The sequence below is a fragment of the Corvus kubaryi genome, unplaced genomic scaffold (assembly GCF_017639235.1).
Source record: "Corvus kubaryi isolate FWS band 111438036 unplaced genomic scaffold, C.kubaryi_AGA036_p1.0 37396, whole genome shotgun sequence".
Taxonomy (NCBI): Eukaryota; Metazoa; Chordata; class Aves; order Passeriformes; family Corvidae; genus Corvus; species Corvus kubaryi.
In genome coordinates this window covers 8,587,233-8,611,627 of record NW_024581135.1, presented here as the reverse complement: position 1 = coordinate 8,611,627, position 24,395 = coordinate 8,587,233, and the positions used below count along the sequence as shown (strand labels likewise).

General features: G+C 37.9%; 1 long non-coding RNA gene across 1 annotated transcript; it reads left to right on the top strand.

The window, feature by feature from the left end:
• Positions 1-1,738: 1,738 nt before the first annotated feature.
• On the top strand, positions 1,739-23,712 carry LOC121670728. The gene is made up of 6 exons (XR_006018232.1): positions 1,739-1,838; positions 5,703-7,187; positions 17,318-17,605; positions 18,560-18,769; positions 22,232-22,287; positions 23,000-23,712. It is a non-coding gene; the product is annotated as an uncharacterized LOC121670728 (long non-coding RNA).
• Positions 23,713-24,395: the final 683 nt, after the last annotated feature.

Sequence of the window (24,395 nt, the reverse complement as noted above, 5' to 3'; positions counted from 1 at the left end):
AAGAAGAAATGGCTCAGCAAGGAGGTAAAAAAGATCTCAGTCTGTACATCTTTGTGTGTATGGGAAAGGCACGTAGGATCTGGTTCCCAAGCCCAGCAATTCCCTCTCACTCGCTGCGTTTGGTGAACCTGCAAGGGCAGCAATAACAATCCTGTACTACAGAGACTTCAAATCCTCTTCTATCTAGGTTCTCGTGCTTTGCTCTCATCACTGGGGTTTTGCACCTAGGAAGGGCTAATAGGTACTAATTATGATTATAGCAGCAGCTATTTTTGCTATACTTAGTGTGGTCCCATATGCTTAGGATTCTAGAAGACAAAGGGGACAAATTGAATGATTTTGGATGTGAAATTCATTTGCAGTGCTTTAATTCCTTAATCTAAGACTAAAGAGTGCATTGGATATGCTGGCCTAAGAGTGAATATGCACTGAGCCTCCTGGGATTTTGTCTTATGTGAACTGGCCCCAAAAACTTCAGAAAATAGTAGAAACAAGATTTTTATTTTCTCCCCTGTCCCCCTTTTTTTTTTGTTTTGCAGCAGAGTAAAATACAATTTTACTGTATTTGCCAACCTATTCTATAAACATAGGAAACTGAATGGTATGCATAATGTTATTGCAGATTTGAAAAATGCACACAGCAAAGAAGAATCAAATTCTCCTCCGAAATAATTCCACTGATTTCAGTGGAATTAGGCTGGTAGGGAATATGATCCTTAACAAAATTGTTCAGATTCTACTGAAGTTTCATGCTGGAACGTATTCACAAACATCTAGGATGACTTACAAATGAAAAATGTAATAATTTGATTAAAATGCTTATATACTGTGCTTTCAGTATATATCTTTTCATAGGTTCTATAAAGAATTCAGTATAAATTCTTGAAAATTCTTTGGCTAATTTTTAAAGGCACACAAATAAGAAAGTAATGCTGCTTCAAGCATAAAAAGAAATTAATTAAAAATTTAGAATTAGTGTGACTAATTCCAAGTTAAGGCATACTTATAAAAATATTTTGCCAGGATAAAATTAAGCTAAAGTTCCATACTTATGCACAGTTTCAGGTTTTTTCTTTATCTCTCTCTCTTTTTTTTCTTTTTTCCTTTTTTTTTTTTTTTTCTGCAGGCTTGAGCATAATCTTATAATACCAATAAATGAAAAATATGCATTGAGGGAATCAATATACTGATGGTATGACTTTTTGGAACAAGGTTCATCTTGTGATAGCAAATTAATTTATGTTTTACTTAACATAAAATTTTCTTTAGCCTTAACTCAGAAGTAAATTGCTCTTTTAAGACTTAGGATTTTGTTTTTAAATAATTAACAGAGAAAAATGAACATCAACACTTAAATTAATTTGACAACAATAGCCTTTTGAGGTATAAATACAACCATTTGTGCCATTCAAGCAATAAAATTAACAATAAGGGTACAGTGTGAAATAGGTTTTAGTATATCTGTCTCAACCGAGGGACATGGCATCCTCACTGCAGCCGGGAAGCACTCACACTTCCAAAGACTGACTAAATCCCAGGAATATTCAGGTTTCCTCAAAAGCCTCTCTTACAGAGCAATAATTTGAATTACAAGTAGCTATTAAAAAATAGCAAATTAAATGTGGAGAATCCTCCACTTATGCAGGAGGGGAAGAGATTTTTAAAGTTTCCTTTCCTAAAACAGATTTTGTTTTTTATTTTCCTTTCCCTTGTCCCCCCATAGAGTTCCTATGGAATATATGCATCACAGCTACTTAAAAGTTGGACAGTAAGAGCAGAAATGTCAACTAAAGGACATTATTCAGCACGAAACATCTGCACCAAGTTGTGGAATCATGGTAATACTATAAGGAATAAGCTGAGCAAAAATTCCTGTGTCTAATATTGTTACACAATTTTATGTGATAAATAGCCAGAACAAATGCTCATCAGAATTATGTTTTTGTTCTATCTTATTCTGCAAAACTAATTTGTGAATGACCCCAAAGATAGATGATTTGTTAATTTGCAGATGTCTCGCCACTTTCCTCTCTTTCTCTGGCTGTTTCAGGAGATTACGCATTTACTGACTCTGTGCATGTATAAAATATCTCTCTCCTAGGCATTTCTCAATCACTCATCGTACCATGTTTAAGTGCTAAATATATGTATTAGGCACACACATGCCCACCCACAAATGTGAGATACATATACATATCTGCTAGCTAGACATTCAATTAAATATGTATTGTAAAAGGCATAAGTGATTTCAAAGATTTGAAGACAACCGTGATGACAGTATATATTACTGTTAAATTCACCAAGGCACATCTGCAAAACAGACTGGGGACTTATCTGTAAATCTTCCTTAGGAAGCTGAAGGTAAACATTATTTGTTTGCCAGAACAGTGTGGAAAAAATATTTATGATTTCGAGAAACAGTTAGTGAAACCTTTGCTAAGGGAGTAACAGTACATTTGCTTTTTAAATGAATTCATCTCAAGTAATCAGGATTTAGTTAAGTGGACTACTGCCACTGAACGTTTCAGTCTGTCATTTGGGGTGTGAACACTGGCACTCAGAGGATACCTTTTAAGCACAATACATTTATGAACTCATTTCTTTTTCCCTGAGGATTAAAAAAATAATTTTTATGCACAGTATCAGTGGCCTTCTTTAGTAATTTCCTCACTGCCGCAGCTCACCTTTAGAAAAGATGGAGAGTTTAACCACATATGGTCAAAGTTTTAGCCCTGGGGGGTTTATTATGGCAATATTCTTTTCAATGCACTGTCCACCATAACGGGTCTTAACATTTCCTCACCGGGCAGACAAGCAGAGAAGCACAAAAATGAAACAAGCTATGTTTAGCAGAATTTTTACATACCATAATCTCTTTACCATGGTAAGGCAAGGCTGGAATTTTCAAGATGATCTCTTATGGCGCAAATCCATTGCAGGACAGAGCTGATTTACAGCTTAGCACCATTCTCCACTCTTCACTGAGAGTAAGTTAAATGACCCAAGAATAACATTAATATGTACTATAACTAGATAGAATGGTGGTCTAAAGGGTGGTCTAAGGCATTATCTTTCACCCAAGGAAACTCAAGCTCATATATTGCCCAGAAATACTAATAAGGGTCAAGTATCATTACTATTTTAAGAGGTTGACAATGCAGTGAGTTATGGGGTATGATAGCGAAGCAGGGCTCTTCTCCTGCCTTCTATCAGCCCTCTTGTCTCCCCTCCGTAATGTTTTGAACAAATCTTGGCTAAATTCAGACTCATTATTTTCCATGCTCTTTCATGGCTAACCTGGTTTAAAAATACCTGCTGACGATTTTTTTTTGCTTGGTTGGGCCAATATGCTTAACCTCATCTGAGTCCCACAGCAAGCTTTTTCTTCCTTTTCTTCCTTTCATCAGGTAAATAATTTAGAATAATAATAATAATAAAAAACCAACCATAAAACCAACGTGAAAGAAACTGAAGTGCAATTTTAAAATCAAGTTAGGAGGGGCACTAAAATATTTCTCCAGTAACAAGAAAGGTCTGACAAAACAGTAAATAGAAAAGTAAGATGTTGAAATTATTTTAAGACAGATGCCTTTTTAAACTGTATTAAGAACACCTATCATGGAGCCTGATTCCAGCAGTTCCTCACACAGGAGGTATTTTATCTTCACAACATCTGGCACTGTCAAGGAGGTACAGTTGTAGACCTTACCAGATGCAGACAGACACTCCATACATAAAAGAACACTAACAAATCATACCATTAATAGCAGCACAACACAAGTGTTTCTTATACATCCATGAAGAGAACTATTCCATGGTTATGGGAAAGCTTAAAGAAAAAAAAAGCCACAAAAAACCCCAACAACCCCTAACAGAAATTTCTTGTAATTCCTAAAACATAAAAATAACTCTGAGAGCTTTATTTTCAGCATTTTTTATAGATGACTGACAAGAAGGCTCTTTTCTTCAGGGTGAAAAACTCCTTGTCCCATAAATCTGTGTGGTTGACATATCTAGGCAAATTTGTATCCTTGCTCAAAGGGATCACTGGTTTTATTCTCTATGGATTTTTCACTCACTATGTTGTGGAAAGTGAGTTGAGGCAGAGAAAAAATTGCTTGATATTTGAAGGAAGGTTTACATTATTTTATATCATCCACACTGCTCTGTTGTCACTTGGTTTCTTTTATGAACTGTTTAAAACATGATACTATACTACATAAACCTTGCCTATTTTTGAATATGTAGTTTGTTTCATACCCTGAAGGTCTTGAGCTCGATATTCCTCTCACGTCCTCGTCTGTTAGTTGGACATAACTATATTAATCCCCAAATAAAACATGAAGGCATTTGGAAGTTATATATTATATTTATGTAAAACACATGCTCTGTTTCCTACTTTAATATTTTATTTATTTATTTATTTTTTAATCAAGGTGTCTCTGATAGTCTCTAATATAAATGAGCAGTACTCTGTGTTTCAAGTAAGACGCCCTTGAAAGCAGATCTGAACATCAGTGGCATTAAAGTAATTGCCGAAACCAAAGGATTTAGATTGCATAGTGTTGCTTGATCCTTCCCCTTTATATTTCACCATCAGTAATCAATAATCCATAAGACTCATCAGTAAAATGAATAGGACTTACAAGAGAGGCAGAATTTCTTTTTCTGATCTCTTTTTCCTCTTGCAAATAAAGTCCCCACCCTTTTATTAAATGGTTAAGTAAAATAAATACGTCTCAGCAAAATAACCTTTTAAGATCAAAGCGCTGCTCTGTGTTTTGTACAATATTATCATAACAAAATGCACAGAACAGCAGCGAGCCGCAGTCCCGAGGAATTATTTTAGTTTATATGATACCACTCCTCTCAAAGCTGCAGCCATAATATGTTGTCAGGACCGTGTTTTCTATTTCTGCAACATACTTTAAAATTTAATTTTCTCCAAAATGTGTGCTGCTTCTTGGAACTGAAGTGATTTTAAGCGCCTGTGCTGTGTTATGACAGCGGTGATGGTGGTGGTGCACGCTTGGCAGAGGGATTAGATATGGGTCAAATGTTTAACCATCTGGATTTGCCATGAGCTAAACCTTATTTTTGATACTTCTGTTTAGACTAACTGGAAAGCTATTCCTCCTTCGCCCTTTCCAAACTTTTCCTTCTCCTCTGCGGGCTGGTGTGGCCGTGGAGCCGCACTTCTCCTACCACCCTGTGGCAATCGCATGCCATGACACACGTCAGCTCAGCCCGGGCTGCTGACAGCGAGCTGCAGCCATCGACAGAGTTATTTGTCTTCTGGTGATTAATTCAAGGAACAATTAACTTTTTTTTTCCTTTTTTTTTTTTTTCCCCCCAATGCAAATAATACATGCGTAGGTGCAGAGTGATGAGAGCAAATCTGTAAGAGAGATTAATTCCTGCTAAACTCTTTTTGGATGTGTAACTTGAACTGTATTACAATAACTCTTAAATGCTGGAAGGGATAGGCTCTGGTTTTGTGCCCAAGCTATTTGTGTATTATAGAGATAGAAGATCTTAAAGAAAATATCTGGGCATTACTTTAGACACATCTATTTGCTTACTTGACATATCAGGAGATGATGAAGGCAAGAAGTTATCTTGATCAAAAAGAGAAAGGTTAATACAATTAAAGTTTTCTCACTGCATGTGCATTTCACAAATTCTCTGCATTTTATATGTAGCAGATGGTGTTCAAACAAATCAAGAAGCTGAAGCTAAAAAACCACCCTGATGGAGAAACTCATATATTTCTTCAAACGATAAGATGAACTGCAGATGTTTGTTGAAGAGTACTGCTGACGCAGGCGACCTAAGAAGCAAAGGCTTAAAAAGAAGAGTCCAGTTGTGTTTAGCACTGGCCAACCACGCTAGCTGTCACTGCATGATTTATGAAGCTCGCTTGCTAGATTTTATGTCGACAGAGAAATTGCGACTAAAAAAAGCCTCACCAGTTATCTATGCTAACAGGGAACGTGGCAAAACTCTAGCTGCAGCATACCTTACACCCCGCTTGCAAGTTTAGCATTTCTGGGCAGACAAAGATATTTAAGCGGCATAACTCATTTCCATCAATCTTTCAGAGTTTTGACCAACGTGCTTTCATGCTTCTACATTTTGTCCACATGGTTCTCGGTAGTGCTGCTAAAATACTGTGCTTATCTGACACCTGCAGTCAAATTAATCCCAAGTTAAGCCTGACAAAGTCACTAAAAGGAAAACAGTTGTCTGCTTAAGAACTTGGGAATCAGACACAAAACCAGCTGCTTGATACGTGCTTAAAAATCATTAGCAAGCACTTAAAAATTAATTTCAAGATTATGCTTGATAAGGCTTACAAAACCTACAATTAACTCTGTGTTTTACTGGGAGAAAGTCGCACCCTTATGTGTCAGTGTTTTCACACAGAAAATCACATAGTCTTAGGACTTGTTGCGACTTGGCTGTAAATATTTACCTTAGACAGCAGTTTAGTAGTACACAAGGTTACAGCCCAAAAGCAAATATTTCATACCAAGTTTCAAATATATGGATTTTCCCATTTGTAAATGATTCAGGCAGCCTTTCCCCTCCCTTAGAACTGCTAACTCAATCTATAAACATAAATATACCATTTCAGAGGAGAGAGGATACAAATCACACATCAGTACAGTAGTCCTCAGGGAGTTTATTATGGGGTAATTGGACCAAACGAGGGCCAACTTCTGGCCTGATTTACAGTCTCAGCAAATCTATTGACATCAGCAGAGGTCTAAGGAAAGGAAGAATTTGGCTTTGAGGGGTGGGAAAGACTTTTAAATTACTCCAACTTAGGCTCCCTAGGCTAACTTCTGCTCTGAAGGGGTACCATTATAAATGTGACTTGCAAGCAACTCGGCTTGCTGGCTATGCATGGGTGTAACTCAGAGCAAGGCTTTGCCTCCCCAGCAATGCTTACTCATCAATTCTGAATTTGGCTTCTCCAAACAATTATAACCCTCTGCAGATATTGCATAACATCACTGAGCGTGTGTGGTTTTCTTATATAATTCCTTAGGCTGGTTGCAAAGCAGAGCTCCAGGCTAGAGGCCAAGTCACACAGGGTATGAGCAGCTTCAGAAATAACCACCATTCAGGTTTGTTTACTGCAAGGAGCTCTCGAAGGAAACCAGCAAATTAAGGAAAGCCAAGTAAGTAACCAGCTTGTGTTAGTGCAGTTTTACTATATCCTTTCTAGGATTGCTCATGTTCCCGTGGGGTTGGGAAGAGGGTGTGGGGGCAGTTTAATGTGGCTACTGGGATGGAACCTGCAGCAGTGATGAAGGGCACCACTGTGCCCATGTCACAGTGAAAGAGCATTTTGTGAGGTTTGCACAGGAATTTTGCGCTGTCAATGAACATTCACTCAGCTACAGCTGGAACTGGAAGTGACCCAGACTTTCATAGGCCATGGCAAATTGCTTGGAGATTTCAATGCATGTGACCATGTAATTGTATCATACATATCTTCTAAATCACTGGTTTTGTGGTCCCAGAATGGTTACCAGAGACTAAAGGGCAGCAGTGTCTTCATCTCAGGGTTGATATGAGGTAACAAGGGACATGAGGTCTCTAATTCAAATTAGCATGTGGGTCAATGTCTCTGAACTTGAAGGTAGAATTTTTCTCATTTACTTTTGTGCCTTAGTTGGCCAGGGTATTTCTTCCAGTAGCTACTCTGCTTCTGCGATTTTCACCAAATTTACCATGGAAACAAACCCTGACACTTGAGTCTGAGTCAGATTGTGGTTCTGCCAGACATGGAGTTTATGAATGTACCTAACGACTCAGTTTTCTGCAGTTTTTGAGCAGCGTACAATCACAAATAAAAGAGATGTTTACAGCATAGTTATGGTTATTGTCAAACACAGGAAATATTTGCAAACATGTCTTAAAAGGTCAAGGAGGGTGCCTGGACCTACCCTGTGGGTGGGCTGTGTCTGTCTGTAATGACTACGCAAGAAGGCAGGTTTGTACTTACCTTCTTTGGATGCTGTGGGAACCATTGGGTGCTGGACTGGCTGCAGAGAATTAAATCCGGTGTGCAATGGGATGATCCTACATGCTTTATGTTAGATTTTATACATCCAGTTATATGCTAAAATTCATTCAGAAAGATGCTGGATAGGACAGGATTGGAATCTCTGCCGTGTGCACTTACACCATTGCCTGCTTGGAGACTTTCCTTTGCTTTAGTGTGTCCACTTGGGAATATCTCTTGTGCCTTATCCTCCACCTCCACAGGGCAAAAGATTTCTTTTAGTTTTCTGTTTGCATAAGACTTCAGGAAAAGGGACATTGCTCCAGTTAGAAGAGCCCTTAGTTTTCCCAAGGGTAAGGGTGATGTTATTGCTGGGGGTTACAGTAATACTAGACAGGTATAAAACTCACCTCAGGGAATGCAAATTATGCAAAAGTGACTTAGATACAGCTACAGCTTCGAGCTGTTCACACTGAGACAGTGTGAACACTTGTCTTCCACCTGCTTCTGTGGGACATGCACGAGGCAGAATCTGACTTTACAAGTCCTTAGCATCCTTGGTAATGTCATTCCTTTGATAAGGCACAATATTATATACCTTTCTGCATTTCACATGTCATTAGAACTTTGATCATGAAAAGTCATAAATATAAATAAAGTATTATACTATCCCAGCAAGATGCAAAAGCATCTGTTTAGTCCCTGAAAGTGCTCACATAACAAACAGTGCTGTGAAATCATTGTTGGCAATGCCTGTGTTATTCTTGCTCCTGATAAATGCACTATTGAAATAAACCAGTTCTCCCAGCATTAATGATCATTTGATTAAAGAAAACTTTCTAGTTAACATTTTGTAACAATGTAATAAGTAACTTTCAATTAAATTTTTCTATATGTGGGGAAAATGTGTAATGAATAAATCAGTAAAGACCACATAATGGAAGCCTATTAGCAGGGTGAATATATTCTTGTAACTCAAATTTCTATACCACTTTAGTATTATCTTCTATCAGAAGAGAAGGTACAATTACCAATTTTATCTTATCTTAGACTTATTATTAAAGAGTAGTAAAGGAAACTTCATTCCAGAAGCTATAATGTGATTTTTGATTAATGGTGGGATTTTTATGTGACAAGAATATTTCTCCTAGGCAAAGTAGGCACTTGTATCTTTGCCTGAACTGACTTGTTTCTGGCAGGCTTTTCACTGACAGAAAGTTTTGCTTCTCTATAGATATATGTATTTTTCTGTATGTATAACAGATTTAGGTGTACAGAATCTAACACGATCTAAACTTAATCTATGCTACATGAAAGGACTTAAGCCTTTACTTCACATTTTAATCCATTTAACAAGACTCACTAAGCAATAAACACCTTCCACTTTATCTTATGAAATGTCAAAGCTGTAAAGTGAAAGGTTACAAATATGAGCAAAATTAATCATCACTTGAAGTGTTGCGAGTAGGTCTCACACTTGTAGGTAGGTGCAATAGTTATTGTTACTGAAAGCTCCATGTAAATAATGATGGCCAATGAGATGTCCAAGAAATTATTTGAAATACATGGAAAAGGGTATCCATGCAAGGTTTGCTACTACCTTACTACTTTCAACTAGATTTGTTTTTCCTAGACTCTCCTTAATTACAAATTAGCATAAAGGTTACTTCGATTTCCCTTTCAATATATTTTTTTCTTTCATATAAATACATGTAAATTAATTTATATGCATGCATAGATATATATGCTGGTTGTCACATATATCTATGCATGCATAGATATATGCATATATATATATATATATATGTTGTCCTGGTTTTGTCTGAGATAAAGTTAATTTTCTTCCTAGCAGCTGCTGTAGGGCTGTGTTTTGGATTTAGTATGAGAATAATGTTGATAACACACTGATATTTCATTGCTGAGCAGTGGCTATACCAAGTTATTCTCTCCTCCATCTTGCTGTGGGGGGTGAGTGAGCGAGCAGCTGTGTGGTGCTTAGTTGCTGGCTGGGGTTAAACCACATCAATATATAAATATACACTCATATACCTATCTAATTATTCATGTGTACAGGTATTTAGATGACAACTCCAGGCTGGCTCACTTCTGACCAGTACTCCAATAAACTGGCACTGACTGGCATATTCTTCTTTGCTATCCAATTTTTTAGTCTCTATTGCCAGTATACATTTCATAGGTCATTGGAAATGCATGGTGTCCTGACTCATGGTGCTGCTGTATTGAATAGAAGGTTTGCTTCAAATTCTACAGAATTCAGTGGGTATTATTCCAGGAAAAAGAAGTGTTTGTGTCGGATGAGGCATACATGCAATTCGTGGAATCCTCTCAGTTGTTCAAAATGGGTGTTTTTACTCATCCTTTCAAATGGGTTGATACCAATGGGTTTGCTTTGGAGTGGGACTTCTAAACAGTTTTAACAACATATATTTTTTCCCTCCCTTGAAAATAAAGAGGGAATCAGACTCATGTTCACACTCCTCATTCAATAAAATGCTGGGAGAGTCAAAAACATTAAGCCTGTGCAACCAAATGTCTGTTTCTGCAAAACTGTATGGAAGCAATATCTTTTCAGGTTGTACCCAAATTGGCTAAGTGAACATGGCCAGCAGCATTTCAACATCTGTGTTACTGCACATAAACCTGGTGGTGATTCACTGGCTGCTCCTGCTGCGTTCTCCACGGTATCTGTAAATATGCACAGCATATGAAACACCTCTGTAAAGGCTCTTCCAGCCTGGAGACCTTCTCCTGCCACAAAAAAAGCCTGCTGTTGGTTCAGGTACAAATGGGCCACTGTCATGTTTTCCAGGGCAACCACAGGACTTACGAACTCAATTCAAGTTTCCAGCAACACCGTGGACCCAGTGCAGATTTTATCCATCCCCTTCAAAACTAGAAGAAAAAAAATGGACCTTTCAATTAACCTCACATTAGTACAAGAAAGATGATGGCATAATTTTAAATGTGTGTTATCTTGCATGAAATATAATGCCTGTGCAGAATAATTTCCAGCTTCCCCTGCCGCTAATCTCTGAACAAATACAAACAAAAAACAGTAGCAGGTCAGAGCCTCAGTAATTTATTAATTTCCCTTCCACTGAAACATTTTACAGTCCTCCATTTATTTGCAATTTTTTGTTCTAAAACAGAAATCCCCTCAAGATCTGACATCTTGCTTGCAAGAGCGTCTGCAGGGAAAACAAGGCTGATGGCAGCCGCGAGAACAAAAAGGCTGAAATGAAATGGGATATGACATCTTCAGTTGTTGTATAGATGTCTGCAAACAGATTTAACGAGATGCACTCATTTTTACTTTAAAACCTCACAAATGGTTTTTCATCACGCAGTGTTTGCTCCTGTATCCCTGTTGCTTTGGCCCCTGTTATTCCCTACAGTGCATTCTGCCCTTTGGTTTATGCCTCTGCCCCACCCCAGGCTGGTGTCTCTGCCCTGCTCGTGATCCAAGCTGATGAACTGTGATTCTGAGCAATACCCAGGCAAGATAGGTATCCCCTCAGTTACAGGCATAAATTACACAGAGGGCAGGCACAGATCACCTTTTCTCTTCTCAGGGTTTCATGGGGGAACAGGAGCAATGATTACGATCTTTTAATTAACACTGCATTTAACATAGCATGAAACAAAGGTGTTTGTTCTGGGGTTGACAAAACAGACTCAGAGTCAAATCTGAGTTAATAGAATTTTAGACTTGGAGATTGAGAGGAAGGCACATCCAGTGGGGCCATATTATCCAAAGTCACTCCACAGGGGATTGCAACACAAAGAAAAGGGTTTAGACACCAGTGACAAATGCTACTGAGTTTCACTGCTCATCTGGCATCTCAGGAGCTGGACCCTCCTTCGCCACTTGCAATTTCACAGAAAGTCTTTGCCAAATGAATCATCTTCAAAAAAATGACGACCCACAACCCCTTGCATCTTTTCAATATCTTCTCATGCTGCTCATGCTTTCATTAATGTTCAAATTTTCAGCAAATTATGGAATAGATATGAATCCTGAGGTTTCTTATGCTCTGTTTTGAGGTATCCTTAGTGTGAATTGATGAATCTGCTAATGATGGGCCTGGTCCACCCAGGTAATTCAAAGTCATTTCACTTAATTAAAACCTGAAACTGTTACTGTTATATCGAGCAAAATGCAGATTCTGGGGACATTCCTCACACAAGTGAGGGTGCTAATTTGTAAAATCTTTGCTTTGGAAATGATACATATGCTTCTTTTCCTTTCCATCCTTAACACAGCCCTAATTCCACCAGGACTTCTGCTTGGGCTTCCTATCATGTCAAGTGCTGTTTCCACAGACAGATTTCACAAGTGCAAAAATTGATGCAAGATTTGGGACTTTCATCACTACCGGGGCAAAACAAGTGTCCAGTTAAAAAAAAAATGGAAGTGCCTTTAATGAGATTAGAAAATAAAAGCTGAAGTTTTCTGCAGTCCCCTGGTTCAGAGCTGTACCTCTTCCCTGCATGCATAGGACCTCACACACCTATGGGACCACAGAAAAACCTACAACAGCCAAAAGTAATAGCATGAGATTTCAGCGTAAACTGCAAAGGCAGGTGTGAGGACAAACCATAAGGCCTGTGAACTAACTGAGTGTGTTCCTCCTCTAACTTACAACTGGTGTAAATCAATTTACAATTGATGTAGGACTGATACAGACCTGATGTGGCATAGATTAAACCCTTACTGAAATCAATGGAGTTAGGCAGGTATAAAACTTGAGGCAAAGGAGTGGAGAACTAATCTGATTATCTCAGAGTTATGAAAACATCATTTATTCTCAGAATTGACATACTTTGTGGTTTCTGCTGCTTGACTCTCCAAACATTCCCTTATACTGGAAGCACACTTGAAAACTTTAAAGATTTATTGCACAGCCCTCAGTTTGGGTAGGTAATTAATTGTGATGACTATTTATTTTGGAGCTGCTTTTGTATATTTTTGGAGAAAGAAGGAAGTTTGCTGCCAGGCAAGAAGGAATCTTTGTTTTGCTTCTTATAATTTGTGGCTATGTCAGTGGCTGATGCATGAAGTTATAGGAATAGCTGCAATTGCTTTTTCTTTGTGAAAATGAACCATTTCTTTGTGAAAATGAGCATTTGCTAGTCCTCATTTTTTTATTATTTTTTTCTCCTCCCAAGACTTTGGCATCTGTTGCTGTCAGATAATTTGTGGCATGGCCTACTTGACCCTTGGTTCATAGGTCATCAGAATCTATATGAAGGGGGTTATTCTCTGCTATTGTTGAGCGAGGGATTTACATCCTAACTCGTATTAATGCTTGTAAATCTCTCATGCATCATTGACAAGAGGAGGCCTAAATTACAATCATATTTGCTTATGAATACTACCAGAGCACTGACACAATCCAAACAGGCATGGAAATGGAATATTTGAGGAAGATGAAGTTTCGTGTGAAGTCTCACAGGAATCTGAACCTGTAAACCTTGCAGAAGTGCAACTTAGCGAGATACTTAAAAATACATTATTAATTGTTTTAAAAGAAGCAAGATGGTTAGGAGAGGTAGTGCAGCCTTGTGGCAACCAAGTCACACACTGGAGAAACAGCTGCCTGAGCAGTGTGGGTGAACAGAGGCAACTGCACCAAGTACTGGACTTGCTGGAATCCAGCAGAGAGCTTTGAGAGGAACTCATCATCACAGGCAGTTAAGCTGTTCATGATATAGCTTAAGGAAAAGAGCAGTGTGAAATCAAATACGCTTATAAACACTACAAACAGGCATCTTGCAGTCCACTCTCTAAGATCTATTTTTTATTATAACCATCTCCATCTTGGTGTCAGGCATTTGAAGTAAACCAGATATTTATTTAGAAAATCATAGCAAAAACTCCTCTCTTTCTGACTAACGCTTTTAAGAATGTCACTGGCAATCGATATTCCTTTGAGGAGAAATCCTTGAGTAAGATGTGCATTTCCTCAAACAAGAACAAATCCTATGATGAATTTTGTGTGCCCTGCCTTTATTCAGTTATCATTAAATCCAAACTCATCTTGACTCCTTAGAGTCTGTATTGAGGAAGGAGCTCAAAATTTGGATAACAAATTGATTGTGAGTGATTTAATCACTTTAAATGCAGAAGAGTTCTTGGTAACCACAGAAAAAAATTATCTCTACACATAACAATCCAGAATTCAACCTAAAGTCTAAATATTTTTGCTGATTCTGTGGATAATAGCATATACTTTTCGTCCACTTTTTAAAAGTCAAAATCAAAGACAGGGCAGTCAGTTAATCTGCAATTAAAAACAGTGTATGCTTGCATATTCCATGATAAAATTAAGATATCTAATGACTGCACAAATCAGAAGAGAACTCCCAATTTTATCTCTGATTTCACCTTGTCAGGACTTTTCCTGCTTTTTTCACCCTGTAGGAGCACACCTGCACATACTCTACACTTCCCTGGATACAATATAAAGGACTCAGGTTACTAAACTGTGGCACTGAGGGCCTGAAGGAGCAGTCCTCACTCATGCAAGGGGTCCCTTTGGCTCACAGGAGCTGGGGTTGCTGCATCACTCCATTCTGTATCACTGCATTCACTGACACAAAGGTTACATGTTCAAAAATTGAACACATTTGAATACGTGCTTCTTCCTAGATGTAGTAGTTATTTAAGAAAAATCTTTCACAACAGTTTTCTCACGTGCCTAAAAAATATTTTTTTATTATTATTGAAGCTGAAATAGCATATAAAAATAATTATTTACAATTATCAGTTATTTATGAACAATTTTATTCCTTACTTAGACACTCACAAATATTTGCTGAGAAATTTTTTGACAGTTTGGTGTCCCTTAACTTGGGGCCTATTTGTTTCAGTTCAGATGTTGATTATCAGGATTTTCAAAGAACAAAACAGATGCATCTTTCTATGTGAGGAGCAAAGACTGTTCCCACACTGGTTATCTTGCCTAATTCTTAATGAATGATGAACATATGATGAATTTTATGTTATATAGGGATGTAAGTGCATATACATAATATATCCTATATCATGGATGCATTATTAAGCCAGTACAATCACAAGGAACAAAAAAGGGATATCAAAGAAACACTATAATTAAGTGCTGTCAAAGATGTGTATGTGGGCTTAAGGTTGTCCATTTTACAGATATCATGTCTCATCATTTAAACTCCAGGTTAAATATCAGAACAAATCACTCTTTTGCAGGAAATAATAGAAAAACAAAGAAATGTAACTTAAGCACAATTCAATTAGATGCAAGGGAATTGAGCACCTCAATTCTTAATGAAATTAATGATCTTTTATAATCACAAATGGCCAGACCTTAATTTTACTTGCTATTTAAAAGATGACACCTAGAGTAAAGTCATGTCCCATAAACCATTAAGTGTCTCTGGGATTCAGGAAAGACTGTCCCTTCCTGGATTAGTAAGAGAGTGTCTTGACACACCTTTAATACTTCCAATACCAAGACAGCTCAATTATGACTGCAAGATTTTGATTAAAAGGTAAGTGGAGCATCCCAAAGCCAAATGAGATCAAGCAAAGGGCGCTCATTAGCTTCAGTGGAATATGGCATCTGCCTAAAAGCCTCATCAACAGCCATTGTCATATGCAGTTACTTTGAATTTTTACACACTTGGTTATAGATAAGTCCAAAATAACAGAGGAGTGATTTTTAAATTATTTTAATCTTAGTTAAAAATTAAAAAAGTTTTTCGCAATGTCTAAGCAAAACCTACACCTCCCTACTATCCCTTTGCCTTCTGTTAGCCATCTGCAGAATATCTTATTTTACTCCTGTTCCCAGATATCTTTTATCAATTTTATGCCTATTATCTTGCTCATTTAAGGGTTTATCAGAAAGAATTTGAAATAATAGATTTTAATAATCTGTTCAAATGGTCTTTGAAACAGAAATCTTTCCACCAACAACTGAGTTAGGATTGACTTCCAAAAAAATTACTCTCACAATAAAGAAAGATAATCTTCCCCTATCTGAGATATATCTGAGAAGTAATAGTCTGAGAAAGCTAATAAGTTGGGAAAGACACCCCAAATTTTAGTTACTGAAGTTGGGAGGACAGGGATTCCTGTGCAATATAGGATTACACAAAAGGAAGAGGTCAAGTATCCCGGGATTTTGGTTGCACCCAAATAAGTACAGACTGACTTGTGGCATTGACTTCCAAGCTTGTACAAATAGATGTAAAATGAAAAAGTGAATGAAGCAATATTAGAAATGTCAGTGTATCAGAGCCTGAACAATAGCAATATTTCGGCAAAACTTCTATCCTATTTTGCAAACCCTGTAAGCTTTCTGAGCTGAGGAATAATGACTATTTCTTCATATCCCCTGATTATAACTTTCCTACAGATAGTTCTTGACAGTCAAGTCATTATTCCAAACTTCTAGATTACAAAATTTGTATATATTGAAAGACTTTTGTTCTTTCTGTGTGACCCTCACCTTGTAACCAGGTGGTAAATTAATGCCTTTTTCCTCCTAAAGGGCTGGGAAGATATAGCCCATACTGACTTAATCTGAGCTTTTGTGGTTTGTATTTGAGATAACAAGATTAGATTATCACAGTTTATTAGTTTAAAGTCTTTCTGACAGAGCCTTGTGTTACCTGGTATTAAACCATGAATCATCTCTGTGTGCATTCCACAGGCCAGGTTCTCCCATGGCATAAAATGATACAACTCCACTGATGTCTTCAGCGCTGCCCTTGCCAACATCAGCTGAGGATCTGGCCCTTATCACACAGTATGTTATTGAAATGTCAGTCTTTAGAGAGTTCACCAGCTTGATCTACCTCACCAGTCCTAGTTAGTCATGCCCTGGGGGTAGCCGTGATAATCTCCGTTCAATCTGTACTTCTGGAATGGAATTGTTTGGAAATAATCCTTTCAGCTGCACACCTTGCTTTTGGGAAGTATGCCAAGAGGCTTCTTGCTCTGTTTTGAAATAAGGACTCACATCTCTACTGAGATTTTGGCTCTATTCCCTGTTGCAGAATTTTCAGTAAGTTATTAGGTGCATCATTACCCCATTTCATTTCCTGGCTGTTCTGACTACCACCCTCATACTTTTACACTGAAACCACCAAGATTTTCTCCTCAGTCCTCTCCCTGAGTGCCTGATCCAAATCCCGCAAAACTCTGTTCAAAAGTTACCAGAAAACTTTCTCAGACTCCTAGGAAAAAATAAAGAAAGATAGCTAAAGTTTTTGATAATGAAATCTTTTATGTCACAGGTTGAGATGCTGGAGTGGAGCACAGAGGAGCAACAGGGACATGAGATTTTCATTACTGCAATGCCTTCTACAGGCTTTCCCTCTGCCTCTGTACTTGCAGGAAGAAAATCTCTTGGGGACAACCTAGTTACAGACATTTTTGTTTCCATTTGGACCATCCTGCTTCCTGCTGAAAATGAGCAACCGACTTCACTGGAACCTTTCTACAGATTGCTCAGGTTCATGATTTTCAAGAAGAGAGAAGATTTACATATGTGAAATAACTATCTGTGGGTCTGTAAGTTTACTGTGAGTCTCTGCAGTTCTTCTATAATATACCAGAGTGGGGTAGCATGCTGATTCATATTTCTACATCCTCTGTGTTCAGTCTCATAGCATGCCTTGTTAGATCAAGAGCATGGAAAAGATGAGCATGCAGAGAGTTTTCTCTGAATAATGCACATGGTTCCTCCTTTGGATTCGAGCAGCTGGCTAAAACAAAAAAAAGAGATTTTTCTAGAGAGAAGGAAAAACTGAATGCAGGGGGAGCATCTTCCATCCACATTTGCATACTTTTGAAGGCTGATAAAGCTTAATATTCCTGAACACCCAAAAAAATCAAATAGTAGGAGATCTGTCCTTTGCCCATGCCTCCAGCCCACATCTTGAATTCTGGTGAATAATCTCACTCTCTCTTTCTGGACTTCTGCCCCATGTCTGTATGTCCTCTGCTTCCCTCTCCTCACTCTACCAAATATTCCTCAATGGCCAGGCACTTGCCTGTGCTTTTTGGGTGATGACATGTTTCTTGGCTTTGATTTGGAGACTGCTATAGTTTCATAAGTGACTGTAAGTGCTTCTTTATGGCTCTCTGGAATGAAGGGCAGCTGTTACACCTCGGGCCTCAATAACATTTTGTCCAGCCAACACCAACTTCTTCATCACCTCATTGATCCAGCACTGGTCCTGAACACTCAAGCTGTTGGCTTGCCCTCTGGACTCTGACATCCTTCTGAGTCTGCTGTTTTCCTCTTCTCCCATTGCTCTGTTATTTCCTTCATCCCAAACAGACACAAAAATACTCATGAATAATGTCAGTGAAATCCCCTTCAATGCTTGCTTTTCCTTCAAATCATAAAACCTGAGTGTGTTTGGGATGAAGCTTGCTGTTGTTTCAGCTGTTTGTTTCCATACTACTACTTGTATTAATCATTTGAAGTAATGGACAACGATAACTTCCAGAAACCTACCTGATTTTTTTAGTTTCTGTGCTCATACAGACTGACAGCTTGGATGCCTGCTGAGTTCTGAGCAGCAGAACCTGCCACCTGTGACACCCAGTGTATTCTCTGAAGGTATTCTCCTCACTGTTAATGGTCTTCAATAGAGAACCTCTCAAAACAAGAGCAGGCAAAACAGCACCCATCAGAAATCGTGTACGTTTGGTTCGAAAGCAGAAGCTCGGGAACAGAGGTTGGTTGAACATTTTGTCTCTGACTTGACAGGGATCAGTTGGAGGGCATATCAGAGAAGGCAGAGATGAATGAGAGAAGGATTTCTAGAACAGCACAAGAATTCCTACTCTACAAACTCTTTTTAGGGGAACAGCACTAGTTCTTCAAAGACATGAATGGCTCTGCTGCCAAGGGTTTCAGAATATTAATTAGCCAGTCTTTGCCAAGTGTTTGAAAACAGAACCATGGAATAGTTTGGGCTGGAAAAGACCTTTAAAGGTCATCTAGTCCAAGCCCCCTGTTATGAGCAGAGACACCTGTAATTCCAACAGGTTGTTCAGAGCCCTGTCCAGCCTAGCCCTTAATGTTCCCAGGGATGAGGCTTCTGCCACTACCAACTCAGCTCTGGTAAGTCACTTGGGAATGTTCCCACTGACCGCAGCTGCCAGACCAGATCTCAACAGAGATTTAAAAAGATTTCTTCAGAAAAGTATCAGATACAGTTTCAGATCAGTGCTGGGAAATGAGACACTTGGCACTAGCAGATTTAATATTCATCTTGTCACATACTAGGTTGCCCTACTGATCTTTGAGCTGCTCACACAAAAAGCATCCTATCGAATTTCTGCTAAAATCTCTTGAATGCTCAGCAGCATGACCATCAGAGGTATAGACAGAACAGGAAATTATTTTTTCCCCAAAATTTTGATGCACTGTTTACAGATAAAATGGCAAAATGCAGTAAATATATGCTTATGAGCACATTAGATTGGATGCTCATAAAAATATTCATCTTAGAAACTTTTTATTTGAAATTTCTAAATATTAAAACATAAATGAAATTTTATTATCTGTATGTACTCAACTTTTCTTGAAATGCTGTTAAAGCTTCAGACTATTTAAACAATAATACTTTGGAAATTACTCTATTTGGAAAAATACTCTAGAAAGCCTTCCAGGCTTCATGAGGTCTTTTTTCAGGCTCTTCATAGACATTAATTAAAGCTGTGAGAAACTCTGTGTTCTTGGTACTACTAACACCTATTTAATACTACCTCCCGTGCTACTTCTAAGGTCAAACAGCAAATCAGTAACAAAACCAGTGTCAGAATTGGGATATGAGTACTCCTGAGCCCTGTGTGAGCTACTGGATATTGTCTTCCACCAGACCATACTATCAGTTATAGAAAATAACTGTTGTTTGCTCAGAGAACCATCCAAGTACAGTAGCTATTAACACTTATGAAAAAAAGGCTGTGTGAACATCACCCAGAAAGAAGGAAAAAACTCCAAACTATGCTATTGACAGGAAATGTCATTAAATCTGATTTCACTTTATTTGGGTTACATATTCCATTTCATAAAAACCTTATCGTAAAGATCTAAATCTGTGAAGAAAGACATTAAGCAATTCTTTATTATCTCTGCTGGTCCATTAAAATAAATCACATCCATCCCTTCCCCTATTATTTCAGGGAGTGCAAGGGCTGATATATTTTGGCATAATTGCTTTGGCATCCCAGGTTTATTCTGTCACTGCTGTTGTGCAAGTGCAACGTTAATGGAGTAATCATCTTTTTTCTGTACGGCCCACGACCATGGTATATAAGCAATATACAGCCTGCAGATTTTGTAATATATAAACTCTTCAACAATTTTATTGGCAATTTTTTTGATAAAGACAGACGTCAGACTGCATCTAGTTTACTCATACACTGTAAGGTGTTCTCTGGCTTCCTAATTTATTAACAATGGTAATTTGTTACACTGACAACTTAGAAAAACAGATTACTTAGAAGTTATGATGTGGTAATTGTGCTTCTTGGAGCCTCTGTAATGAATCACCATTTTCCCTCCCTCCCTTGACCTAATTTCAAAATCATATACCTGTGTAAAATATTGTGATGAGAATTGTGTCTAATTATCTTCTAAATTTTTCTTTTAATTGCTAGAAGGATGCCCATTCTTGAATAAGGGAGGTATTCATGATGTAATAGTGTTAGAGAGTCCTTGAAATCTAGATTAATTATTAGTTGTGTGGACTTCTGAGAGTTTTTGATGTATTCATTTGCATTCACAAAGATGGCTTTTTAATTAAAGAGAGTTTTTGAACTTATACAAATGAGCCTTTTGCAAATGTCCCTAGAAACGTGAAAAGTGTTAAAAGTGAGAAGAATCGAAGTTTTCCTGAAACATTACCTCCTGCTGCAAACACTGAATGACCAAAAGCATTTGAAACTCCAGGTCTCATGTCAGCAGCTTTAGCCGATCTCCAAGACCAAGTAGAATTATAAAAACCTGTGCTTGTTCAAATACCAGAAATGGTTCTGTACAAAAGAGCAATGTAAGAATATCTGATTTCCCTTTCAGCTTCCACCACAGCATATGTTTCTACCTTTACCTGCATGCTTATTTTTTCCTCTTTAGAAATTAGATCCTCCTTCCTAAGGACTTCGATGTTAAATGTTTCCTCATTGTAACTCTTATGACCCCTTGTTGCCACCTCAGATTTCTGGTTTTTCTTTCTTTCTTTTCTTTGTTTGAGATCAAGAGAACAAACCGAAAGCTCTGAGTCTCCAGGTCTGTTTCACAGATTTATAAATGGTACCATATTTCCTGTGTTACAGCCATTCAGTTCTTAATGCAGCCTAACATCTAATTTACAATTTTGACTGCTGCTACATATTGAATTTGAGCAGATGTCTTTACTATGCTGTCCATAGTTACAGCTATGCATAGTTATGTCCATAGTTACTTTCCTCAGAAGTTTACAGCAAATTCGGATCCCAGAGGAGTGAATACACAGTTTAATTTGTACCTTCTAAAGTAAATTATTTTGTAAAGAAGTGGAATCTCAGCTGGCAGAATAGTGTCTGGTTTCCTCATTTTTGTGAGATCTACCCAGAGCCTGTCATACACCTCTGCCAGGGCTTGGCTGCCTAATTTCAGTTTTCAGCATGAACATAACACCAGCCCCTTACCACAACTGTGGTTCTGTTCCTGAACTGTGCCATGGTGAGACTGGGACCTCTAAACCTCTTCCATGCTCCTGTCTCCTCCACAGGTCCCATTCACACAAAAAAATGCAACCCAGACTTACAGATGTCTTTAATTGGGTCCTGTGATGACTTTTTAAAGTCGGTATCACAGATATCCATTGATCTTCCCATGTCTCCTCTTGGATGTCTTTGTACGGGGGAATAAAACACCCACTTATTTGCATTTGTTTCCTCCTCTGCTTTTCTTGAAGATAAAGTAGTTCAGGGTGTACACCATTATCTTCAGAGCTTTTTTTTGTGTGTTTAAACTGGCCATTGTAACTAGCTACCTGGCAAAATACTAAATCCACCTAGAGCACATCTATTTCACGTTTCATTTCCAGAAGAATTAATGTTTGGTCTAAATTTCCCTAAAATGAGTTAAATATTTGACTGGGTCATGACTGTTTTTTATTTTTACTGTTCATGCTCCCTGTTTTCAGGTCTTTTGTCTCTGATGCTGTCTAAACCTGATGACATGTGCAAGGTACAGGCTAATGTAGGTATTAATCTTTCAATTTGTTGGTAAATAACATTAAATGCTATTCTGGTTCCCATTCCCCTTCTGTTTATTCATGTTTTCATTTTTCAAAGTGCTCTTTTTCTGTTCTAAAGCACTCAAATAATTAATTTCAGCCTCTAGTTACTTGTTTTTCTAATTTCTTGTGGTTCTCAGACATGGAACCATATATTCTCACCTTCCAGAAACTTTTCCTTCTTTGCTTCAATTGGCAAAAAAGTTTAATTTTCAAATTATAATTTTTGTTGCTAGAATACATGTTTGAAACTTGGATTTTGACTGTTTCGTACCTGGTACCTTTCCTGCTCTGTAATTGTATTTGGCAGTGAAATGTGTACACTATCCGTGGTTCTGTCAGTATTTCTTTAAACACATTCCATGTTGATTTCCTTTCCTAAATTTTCCCTTTAGTATATTTCTGTGGAAATAAGCAATGTATTTTTTTCTTCCTTTTCACATGCATACATATCTAGGTGTAAGCTGCATAAAAGCACAATCATAATCATTCACCACAGTGCTAATTAAGGTCTCATTTTATGTACTGGCTCATGTCCCACAGCAGAGGGGTTGTTCTGAGCAGTAGCACCTCATGTCACCTTTCCCTGACCATCTTCTAAAGCAATGCTCAACCAGCTAAGCCAGGACACCCAAAGGCACTTGTTCTTCACCAAATTTTATGTTCTCCTTCCAGTGACTTCCAGTCACCTGCAGCGTTGGAATTGTTCCTATTGCAGCTTCTTGCTGCTGCTCTCAGCCTTGCAGTGAATTTGGAATTTTACCTGTGAGGTTTCTACATCAATGTCTGCATGAAGACCTTGAGATCCCCCTGAAGCTCTCTTTGAAAAACAAGAAGAAGAAAAACATACACCTGAATGAATATTTAATAGCTGGGTAGACAGGGCCCAGGAGATGAGACCTGGAGGTTCAAGTTGCAATTGTGTCTGCTTTTGAGGAGCGCCTTGAACCCGAACTTCTGACAGCTGGATGAAAGATGCAGTCAACAGACTTGTGCAGTCTGTCTTGAAGCTGCTTCTCTTTTTTTGGAATAAAAATAAAGATTATTATTACAAAATATGACTGAGTTAATGGTCACTGGTGCCATCACTAATTTATCCATCTCACTTTCTTTGAAAGCTTTATTCAAATCAATATTTTTCTGTGAAAGATTTTGCTTTCTCCAAGACAGATTAAACTGGGAATACTGGAGAGTCTAAAAATTCCCCAACCCATGCAATTCCATTGAGCCATCTTCTTTTAACCTTCTTAGGTGAACATCTGCACTTAGCATCAGAAAACATTTTGCTTTCCTGTAGGGTTGCAGACATTTACCCATCCCTGACTTGAAATATAGATTTTACTCATATATTCAGACCCACAGCTGATGTTGAACTAAATTCCTTGATCTAGCACTTTTATTGTATATAGAATTCATCTGGTTTTAACATTTCCTCAAGTCTTTGGTTTAAATAAATCTTCCCAAAATATTCATGGTCTTCCTTGAAGGCAGTCTGTTTTCATGTTGTTTAAAATGTAAACCATCCGTGCAATGTAAATGCAAACCTCCAGGCAATTCATTTTCTAATTTGTTTTCTCTCACATTGGAAACACAAGAACATGTACTTCATTTACATCTATTATTACTATATTATAGATATTGTTATTATTATTATTAACATTATTATTATTATTTACTCTGGGGGTGCTGTGTACCCTCAGGCAGATGCATTGTAAATTGAAACCAGATGTCCAATGAGTTGATGGCACAGAGATTTCCAGGCAGGACTGAAATCTTTTCCTAAAATTCACAATGCTGCAGACAAACTAACAGGAGTCTGTGTGACAAACGGGGAACAGATCATGGCAAGCCTGAAATAATGTCACATATCACCTTGTGTTTGCACAAAACTCCCACTTTTCACAGTTTTAAGTCTGCTCTTCAAACACAAAGTGAAAAAATAACAAAACAATTAGGGAAAGTAAGAGGCTACAGTAAGATTAGAAAATAGGGAAGGTACATTCGGAAGCCATTAACAACCCAATGCTACTAACTAAAGCTAGCTTTGAGATAGTCCCTCCTGGGAGGATAC